The sequence below is a fragment of the Lolium rigidum genome, chromosome 1 (assembly GCF_022539505.1).
Source record: "Lolium rigidum isolate FL_2022 chromosome 1, APGP_CSIRO_Lrig_0.1, whole genome shotgun sequence".
Classification (NCBI taxonomy): Eukaryota; Viridiplantae; Streptophyta; class Magnoliopsida; order Poales; family Poaceae; genus Lolium; species Lolium rigidum.
In genome coordinates this window covers 34,510,675-34,521,232 of record NC_061508.1, presented here as the reverse complement: position 1 = coordinate 34,521,232, position 10,558 = coordinate 34,510,675, and the positions used below count along the sequence as shown (strand labels likewise).

The window sequence follows — 10,558 nt, the reverse complement described above, 5'->3', positions numbered from 1 at the left end:
GGGACTAAACTAGAAATCATATATTTTCCTATCAATTTTGCCATCTCTTATTGTAATTAGTGTTCCACCTAAAAGGACATTCTTTGCTTCTTGCACCACATCATGAATCAACAATTGAAATGGCTTTCCCCCGGCCTTTCTGGGATCAAACACGAACAAAGAAGCTCACAGCAACAACATTACAATGATAAAACAGATAGAGACAACACAACACCACAGCTGAAAGTTTCAACAAAACAATAGACAAAAAGATATAGTAGTAATATTTCATGCAGTACGACAACAAAACCAGCAGAAAGAATAAATAGAAAAGGAGAAAGAAGCAGGACCCAATAACACGAGAGCAGCTCATCACCCTCCCTCACGGATTTTTAACACAACAGAGCAAAGAAAAAGGAGAGGCGAAAAATAATCCCCTCTTGCTGGCTCCATTCACGGCCTCCGCTTCCTCCTCCTCCCACCAGAGATTTCCCTGCCACCTCGCCGCGATCGCTCCCGAGCTCACCGGATCCCAGCTGGAGGGCGCGGCCATTCCCCGCAGGAGACCTCGTGGCCCGGGGCTCGGCCTCGCGGGCGGCGCCGCTGTGATCCGCGCGGGGTTCCCGGGGGAATGCTCTACCTCAAGCTGCCAGGCGTGGATATAGGGTCCCTGCGAGGGCCGGCGGGGCTGTGATCTGCTGGCGCCGGCGGATGCGAGGTTGGGGTTGTTGAGCCCGCCAGCGTCGGGGATTCGGACGGCCATGGCTGCTCCGGCGGAGGTGGACACCTGCCTCGAGAGCTTCGAGCTGTACCAGGCCGACTCGGTGAGCTTCCGCGAATCCGAACCGCAATGCGCGCTTTCTTGTGGCGCGCTCCTTTCGTCCTATTCATTTTCTTGTTCCTGCCGGGTGGTTGATTCGGCGACGCTGCGAGCTTAGCACGGGCGCGCGATTACGGAATTGGCCCAGCTCTATCGGGTTGTTTTGTCCGGAAAGACTTGGCCTTTCCATGCCACGCCGGAGATTTGGAATTGCGATTCTTCTGCTAATTCATTATTATTAGGCTTGTTTGTGATTCAGGTTTGCTCAGGATCGCCCCGTGCCACGGCTGAGATTTAAAATGCCTTCCTTTCGAGCGACTTCTGGTTGTGATTCGGGTTTGATCGGTGGGGACTGACTATTGCATGAGTCTGTTTGTGTTGTTCCACCCGGAGATTAGGAATTGTGTTTTTTCTTGTTGCGCTCTATTCATCTCTTCTCTATTTAGGAAATGGAAGGAACTTTCCTTGTTTCAAAATAGCTTTTGGATGTTAATGTTGCAGTTCTGGTTCCAGGAGGACAGCTTTGTGTTTTGTTTTTTACTTGCAGTTCCGTGCTATAACACAGATTTAACTTCAGCTTTTCTTTTCTAAATCAAATTATCAGTGTAAACTGGCTGCTGTTTTTGTGTGATTATTATTACTCTTTGTTAGGACGTTGCGAGCTTAGCACGGGCGCGCGATTACGGAATTGGCCCAGCTCTATCGGGCTGTTTAGTCCGGAAAGACTTGGCCTTTCCATGCCACGCCGGAGATTTGGAATTGCGATTCGTCTGGTAATTCATTATTAGGCTTGTTTGTGATTCAGGTTTGCTCAGGATCGCCCCGTGCCACGGCTGAGATTTAAAATGCCTTCCTTTCGAGCGACTTCTGGTTGTGATTCGGGTTTGATCGGTGGGGACTGACTATTGCAGGGGAGAGGCATTTTAGGGAGCCGTATGTGTTTGTGTTGTTCCACCCGGAGATTAGGATTTGTGTTTTTTCTTGTTGCGCCCTCTTCATCTGTATTTAGGAAATGGAAGGGGCTTTCCTTGTTTCAAAATAGCTTTTTTGGATGTTAATGTTGCAGTTCTGGTTCCTGGAGGAGAGCGTTGTGTTTTGTTTTTACTTGCAGTTCCGTGCTATAACACAGAATTAACTTCAGCTTTTCTTTTCTAAATCAAATTATCTGTGTAAACTGGCTGCTGCTTTTGTGTGATTATTACTCTTTGTTAGGAGGTTTTTGGGATATTTGCTGGTTTCCCGGGTGAATTTAAGTTCTCGTTCTGGACATTTGTTATTTGCTGAAAACATCTTGCAAATATGAATCCAATGGTAGTACTTTTGGCGACATATAACTCTTTATCTTGTTGGTCAAAATATTCGTCAAAGTCTTGCCTCGAAATGCGTAGTGGCCCTGGAGGAGAGAGTACCATTTGAACTTAACTAACCTATTTTTAATTAATTAGCTGTAAAAAAGTTAAGTTTGACTGACGTGTTCTAAATCGTCAACTATTTTGGAAAGGTGACAATACTAGTTTTATTGACATTATGAAAACATGATGCAATGATCTTTGCTAGCTCGTTATCATTCTATGTGATTACATGCGAAAATTGGTAGTATCAATATTTGGTTTCTGGGTACTTGCAATTTACTGAAAGCACTATTGAAAGTTGTCGTTCATATTTTGATATGTTGTTTGTCATCTCGCTTAAATTATGAATTCTGTTTTGCAGACATTTTATATTCTTGGAACTAACACTGAAAAAACATTATGGAGATTACTTAAGATTGATAGAATGGAGCCATCAGAGCTTAACATAGATGAGGACTGTACCATGTACTCACAGAGTGAATATCTTGATCTGCTAAAAGTTCTAGATGAAGAGCATAGGTCAACCGGTGGAGTCAATTTTGTTACAAATTGTTGTGGAATCATCGGTAAACTGTCCCATCTTTCTATGCTAATAATTCCAGCCAAATATAGTCCTTTATTTTGTTATGACTATGCATCAACTATTAATTTTCTCTACAGGTTTCATTAAGTTCCTTGGGCCTTATTACATGTTAATTATCACCGAGCAGAGAAAAATTGGTGCTATGTTTGGCCATCCAGTTTACCAAGTTACTAAGACGGCAATGATCGAGGTATCTAATTCCAAAACGAGGCCAACACTTTTTAATTCCAAGGATGAAAACAGGTATGTCGTATCATGTATCCATATACGGCTATACGATGATGTCTAGACTTCACATCAATTCACAATTTTTGGTTGTTGGCAATATTTTGTGAAGCATTTCATTCTTGTTTCCATTTAATTATTTATTTCCTATAACAACCAATAGTACTGTATGTGTCCTTTTAAAATGACATTTACTATGCGTGCAGGTACAAGAAGCTCTTGCAGACTATAGATCTTAGGAAGGACTTTTTTTTCAGCCACTCGTACCATATCATGAGAAGTTTCCAGGAGAATTTTAGTGATCCACAGGAAGGGTGGGACCTGTATGATACAATGTTCGTATGGAATGAATATCTAACACGAGGGTTTCGTAACGTTCTGAAAAGTACCCGATGGACTGTTGCATTAGTCTATGGTTTTTTTAAACAGGTATATATAGCCCTATGAAATGATCTCTTTTAGTGTGTCGTATTCCCCAACAGAATTTGTGTCTATGGATGGTAGACTGCATCCATAAACCTGACCCTTTCTCTCAAGTACTGTCCACATCATCTTACAGATATTGGACCATTAATTATTCTCCCTTTTTATTTTCTTCATTTCTTCTACTATTTGGTGAGGTCGTGATTTACTTAATTTTCTTATCCTAGGCGGCTAGGCCAGTAACAGTACTATGTTCGTCAACCTTGTTTTCCACGGTTAACCCTGGGCAATCCTGGCTTAACACGGGTTGTACAGTTTCCTCAACCCGGACCGTTGGCTACGGTTTTAGCTGGTCTGGTCTGGTTTAAACTGTTCAGAAATAAGATGATACGTCGGTGTGGTCTCTACTGGTTATACGGTGTCAACGTTTTCACACCAGTTTCCGTCCGATCTCCGCTGCATGCATGCTGAGCTTGCTGTATCCTGCGCGCTGTATGCCCGTGCACGAGTGAATATAATAGCCCCATGCTCCAGACTCAAGTCCATCGTAACGAAGTGGCGGACAGGTGACCAGGGCCCCCGAACAGAGACAGCCGGGCCCATCACAACGAATAGAGCGCGTAGCTGTGCGGAACTGCTTATACATGCATGCCCAAGGAAGCCAGCTAACATCGGTACTTACCTGTTTTACTGACGGCGGTTTGGTCGGTTTTGTTGGGTCCAAACCGTATCAAACCAGCTAAGAATATTTTCTTGTGGTTTGGACAGTTCACTATGGCGACGCTGGCCGAAACCGTCTATACGGTGTGGTGCGGGTTGGGCTGATGGTTTGCCCAGTTTAAAAGCAAACTATGCCCAGATTTATCCACGGTTAAAAGTTCTAAAATCATATGACAGTAAAGAGGAGAGACTACAAATATTAATATACAATTATACGATGGGGAAATTTATATTTCCGCTTCGCATGTTTTACCCCTTATAAGATATGCATTGGGTGTGAATTAATTTTGTTCTTATGAGAAAACATAATCTAAAGTAGACAGAACAATATGCTTACTGTAGGGTTAAATAACTTTCCTTTTTTCAAGTTCTCCTTTGGGCACCATTTTATGGTAGATAATTATTTGATTTGTCTTCTTTAATTCAAGGATAAAGTCACAGTTTCTGGCAAGGATATTATGTTGACACTCATTGCTAGACGATCGAGGCATTATGCTGGAACCAGGTTCGCACTTATCAAACCCTTTATAATTATATATGACCTTTTACTGTTAGTTTTTATCTAATGTGGATGAATCTGATTCGAAAGGAGATGTGGATCATTACATCATTGCTTGATGTCGCCATTTGTTTTTGAACAGGTATTTAAAGAGAGGTGTGAATGAGGAGGGCAGAGTAGCAAATGACGTTGAGACTGAGCAAATTGTTTATGAAGACACACTTGGACCTAGGCAAATCAGCTCTGTTGTGCAGAACAGGGGTTCGATTCCTCTATTCTGGTCCCAGGAGACATCAAAGCTCAATATTAAGCCAGATATCATATGTAAGTATTTGAATCCTTCTTTGATGCATGTATATCATTCAGTTATTTTAATGCACTCGTTCTTTCAGTGCATGAGAAGGACAATAATTACGAAGCTACCAGACTTCATTTTGAAAATCTTAGGAGGAGATATGGAAATCCTATCATTATCTTAAACTTGATTAAGGTAAGCCTCACAGTGTTATCATGTCGTAAATGCTTATGATGTATGCTTTCTCTATATCTGTACTTCTCCCTTTAAAAAACGGTGGCATCATTGAGTGTGTGCACTTAACTTAATTTTTTGACTAAACGATCTACTTCTGAGTATTTAGACCATCCATGTGAAATAATCTGAGTACAATTGACTCAGAAAATACTTCATTTTGTTCAGTTAGGTGTATTATGCATATGCCCCCCCCCCCCCCCCTCCGTTACTGTTCAGTCAACAGTTAGTGCAACACAAAATAACCGAAATACCTATGCCACATGGAAGTCGAAATACCTATGCCGTATCATCTTATACGGTGTCGAAGTATTCCATGCATGTGACTGATTCTAGTAAATGTATTGGATCCGAGTTTGTAGTACGGTAAACACCTTTTGCTTTTATGAAGTAAGGTGGTGTGCCATCATCATTGAGGCAAAGGACATATGTTTGGATTAGGTTGACTAATATCTGGGAGCCTCCTTTTATTGAGGACAAACTGAGAGGAAATAGACACAACATGTATCGCTACACAAGTCGACTTCAAAAGGAAGATTTGGACAACAGAAGACAAATCGAGATGTGAATAGTTGCTCATTCAAATTCGGCTGTGAAATGGACTTGTCACTGTCAGCACTGGATTTTTTTTTCTTCCGACGTTGGCTTTGAATCTTTTTGACATGATATATATATATATAGCATTAGCATTGTGATTCTTTCAGATTTTAGCTACTTTTAGATGATGTAGAACACGTGGATGCACTATCTCAACTTCTCAAGCATGTGAATACCGTATATTATAATCTTGTGAGGTTTAAAAAAAATATTACAAGTTATTTACAATAGAAACTGATGATCAAAGTTTAGTTTTGGATACCTTCACCTTTTCTGGTTGAAGGTTACTTTAATAGCTCATGCTCTTACCTTCTTTCTTGCTTCTATGTTTTAAAGACACGCGAGAGGAGACCACGGGAGTCTACACTTCGTCAAGAATTCGATAAAGCAATAAAGATTATAAATAATGGTCTACCAGGAGAAAATCATTTGAAATTTTTACATTGGGATCTTAGTAAAAGCACTCAAAGGTATTGATTATTTGTACTTCCTTTCAGTTGTGTTTTATTTGATGTTTTTGACATGCATTACTAAGGCAACTACTATTCCAGCAAAACTATAGATGCCCTTCAAGTACTGATGAAAGTGGCATCTGAAGCACTGAACTTGACAGAATTCTTCTACTGTCAAGTTTCCTCGGATCAAACACCTGGGAGCTCCCTTAATTTACATGCTCCATTGTAAGTATTTCTTATTTTGTACCGGTGTTCACTTTTTAATCTGAAATTATTTTGTCTTTTATCTCATAAACAACATACTGCTTTAATACAAAGGTTTTTTTTTTGTTTGCATTTTTTTATAATATTCCATTTCCCACCTTATAGGAACAATGGCTGTGGCCTTGGTGCGTGTGATGACAACCATGATGGTGACAATGTGGACTATATCAATAATAATGATGACATTTCCCAAGAAGATACCCGTGTCAGTTCTGATACCTCCACTAATGAAATTCCAGAACATGTAGTCAGTAACAATGGACCTATGCCAGTAAAGCCTCCAAAATTACAAAAGGGTGTCTTGCGCACAAACTGTATAGATTGTTTAGACCGCACAAACGTTGCTCAGTATGCCTATGGTTTAGCTTCTCTTGGACACCAGCTGCATGCACTTGGTGCTGTAGAATCCCCAGAGCATGATTTGGACTCCCCTCGCCCACCATTTGATGCATTTTTATGAGCGGATGGGCGACACACTTGCTTTACAATATGGTGGTTCGGCTGCACATAATAAGGTACTACTACACCTCGTGTCATTTTTCTGTTCTTCTGGTATCATTTTTTTTATTGTGGCATACTGGCACCTTGTTTCAGTATTCAGTGTTAAGTCCGTGCAGTTCCTTCACTCCAATAATAGAAAAACTCTTGATTAAAATGGCAGTGCTTATACTGCATTAGTTGTTCTATGATTAGTCTAGTTTTGCTCCTTAGATAAACATCTGTTTGTTTTAAGGTTTAATTTTCAAATGGAACCAATTGCATCACTACAACTACATAACAGTGCATTTGTTTCAAGAAAATAAATTGAAAAGTGGGCCTAACCCAGTTTGATTTTTTTATTTTCGTATGGAGGACTAGCGGCATATGAGAATTTGTTTATTAAGTTGGGTGTGACGTAAGTTGACCAACCACTAACCTGTCGCTCGAGGACTGAAAAAAGGAAGCCGTTTGCGAATTTTTGCTGGTTGATGAGTCTCCAAAGGCCCAATATGACATGTTTTCTTCATGTTGAGCTGTTCATTGTGCTCTTTTCGGATTGAGCTTACATATGATTTTTATCTTTTATGTACAGATATTCTCTGCAAAGAGAGGGCACCTTAAGTTTGCTATTCAGTCTCAGGAGTTCTTCAGGACACTACAACGATACTACAGTAATGCATATATGGATGCTTACAAACAGGCAGCAATAAATTTGTATGTTCGGTCAAGCTCATTTTTCACCAAACACTGCTTATATACCTCGAATAGGAAATAGTATGTACTAATTTTTGTTATACTTGTTGTGTTTGCCTTCTTAAAATTGTAGATTTTTGGGACACTGTCAACCGCATCAGGGCAAATCTGCACCTTGGGAGCCAGAGTCTGTTGCTGGGGAGAATGTCCTTGATGACAATACGAGGTAAGCTTTCGATATTGGGTTTTCTCGACTATGTTTGACAAGACCATTACATAAAGCTTTTCCATTTGGTTAAACTAGAAGAGCAATGTACCCCCAATCTGGCTTACACGTAGCGGTAAAAAAATATTAGTGCATTTATTTGTTGGTCCTTACCCACAGATAACTCCATAACTAGTATGATGCCACTAACAGTTGGTAACATGAACTGGCCAGTAATGTTTGCATGAGAATATGAGACCAGAAATAATTTTTAGACGAGTGGATGTTGACTTAGCACTGCATCCTTCACTTCAAAAGTTCTGACCAGCAGAGTTTGATTGTTACCATTTTAAATTGTCTAATTTAACATAATGTCTTTAAACTTGTAATGTCTATGGTACTATGGTATCTCAATGCTGTTATAGTATTATCTTTTGTTATCACAGTTAAATAGTTAATGGACAAATAGAAATCAAAGTACTCCATCCATTGCATATAGCTAGTTGCGCCTGTGCTTATAGAATTAGAACAGAACAATGAGTTTTTAGTTGTCTCTTCTATTTTTTTTTTTTTTGTACGGGTAACACTTGCTACTTTTTCTTATGAATATTATTCTAATCCTTGTGTACTAGGTTTGCCAGTTTCGATGTCCTGAAATAGAGGGGGTAGTCTATATTCTTGAAAACATGGGTACTGTATAACTTTGCATGGTGTTTCCATGATCCCATGTCATCTCAGGACCACCCTGTTTGAAGAAAATATACAAATTTTATCCTTGGATGCATTTTGCAGATCAATAAAGTCTATCTTATCAATTGTCTGACTTGTTGTATATTTGTCACAGTAAAATGATGAAAAGGGCAAGATCAGATGGTAGCATTCTTCGTAAAAGCAACACATCGATGTCCAGCAACGGTCAAAATGGAATTTCAGCATCAGGATTTAGTGATTTAAAAAATGAGCTACAACCTCCAAACTGCCGGTCTGGTTCAGTACATGAAATTTTATGTACCTCTAATAATGCAGTGTCAAAGTCAAGGTTGGTCTGAGTCTGAAACTTCACCTTTTCATATTCTGTGAATAGCATACTGGTGTTTAACAGAAATTAAAATTTGACACTTATGATATCAAATTTATCTTTTCTCTTGAAAACAACCGCAGTTATACTCCTACAGTGTCACGCATTAAGTATGCGAGCTGTGAGCTTGACTACTGCAACGGTTCTGGGGATTCAAATTTCCTTGATCTCGACTGGCTTTCACCTTCAGAAAATGAAAGGTTGTTCCTACTGCCCTGCTTTTCCCTTTTTAACCTATTTCTATGTGTTTCCATGTACCTAGCCTTTTATTTGTTGTATTTGTACACATGCAATCATGCACACAAAATTTGATAACATGAATTTCCTGAAAGTTATTCTACATTTATCACTAAGAATTAAAGTTGGAACACAGCTTGCTTAAATTGTCCATTTGAACACAATCTGTAGATCTCTTGTTTGTACTAGACTTTTTGTATATGAGTTTGGGGCCGCATGGGCCGATTCTAGACTGTAAATCCTTTCTGACTTTATTTGCAATGGGCCTACTATCCCTAAATGTCCATGAAGCTGAGCATTGATATCTAGAAAATTCTTCTATCCTTCCTCACTATATTTGTGTTGCTGAACAGGTCAAGAGCCGGAAGTACTCCTGATGTGAATGTTTCAACTGATATTGGTGCCAGTGGTCACACTCCAGAGATTGAGGCTCATGGGTTATCCGGAAGTTTCATGCAGTGGGTTGATCAGGGAGAGGCTTTTTGGTACTAATGATATTGCCAAATGATTTAACACTACACCCAAGCTGCATGATGGCATCAGATATGAAATATTGCCACTAGCATACTACTTCCGATATACGATCTCACAGAGTAACACCATTCAAGATCCAAGTAGTCCTTTAGTGAAGTGTAACTATTCTGGTCTACCAGTTCATCTGTTATTATTTCTTCTAGATGCGAGTAGATAGGCATTGTTCTATTTTCTTAAAAGAAAAGAAAGAATGTAGGTAGTGTATTATTCTTTGGAAGTTGTACCATCGCTCATGTTTCCATTGTGTAAATATATATGTTCGAAGTGTTGATGTCCCCCCAAGTTGAAGTGGACTTGAAATCAACATTTTTTCCCTCAACCTCTTTGGCTGGGATATCTTGAAACATGTACCCTCTATTTTTCGTTTCAGCAGACAAGATACTGTTGTGTACTTATGAGCAGCTTCGCTTAATCAACACTTTTGTCGAAGACAACACTGGTACATATATATGTGTTTGAAACTTTCCCTTTTCTCTCGTGAAACTTTTCTTGCACTTGTTTGTCATGGGAGCTCGGTACTGGTTCTTTTTTTTTTTTTTTTTTTTTTTTGAAACGGGGGCAAAAGCTTTGCCTCAATCTATTGATTAAGGACATGTTTGGGACCGAAAAAAGAAAAAAAGCCTACTCTCTCAGCATGATTTGTCCCATTCTCTTGGCGCCCGCAATGATCCAAAGGCGCGCCTCCCTCTTAACCCTGTCTAGCATTACATGCAACGGTGCGCTCTTATTATGAAAGACCCTAGCATTACGCTCGTTACAGACTTCCCATGTGACAAGAAGGGTGATGGAGGCCATGGCCTTGCGGTTTCTTGCTTGGTCTCCCGCCATACTATCCCACCACTCTGTGACGGAGAGCTTGTTGCCATTGTGATGTTGTTGCCCCAC

General features: G+C 40.0%; 1 pseudogene; it reads left to right on the top strand.

The window, feature by feature from the left end:
- The first annotated feature begins 604 nt into the window (after positions 1-604).
- Positions 605-10,156, top strand: LOC124685190 (annotated as a pseudogene).
- Positions 10,157-10,558: the final 402 nt, after the last annotated feature.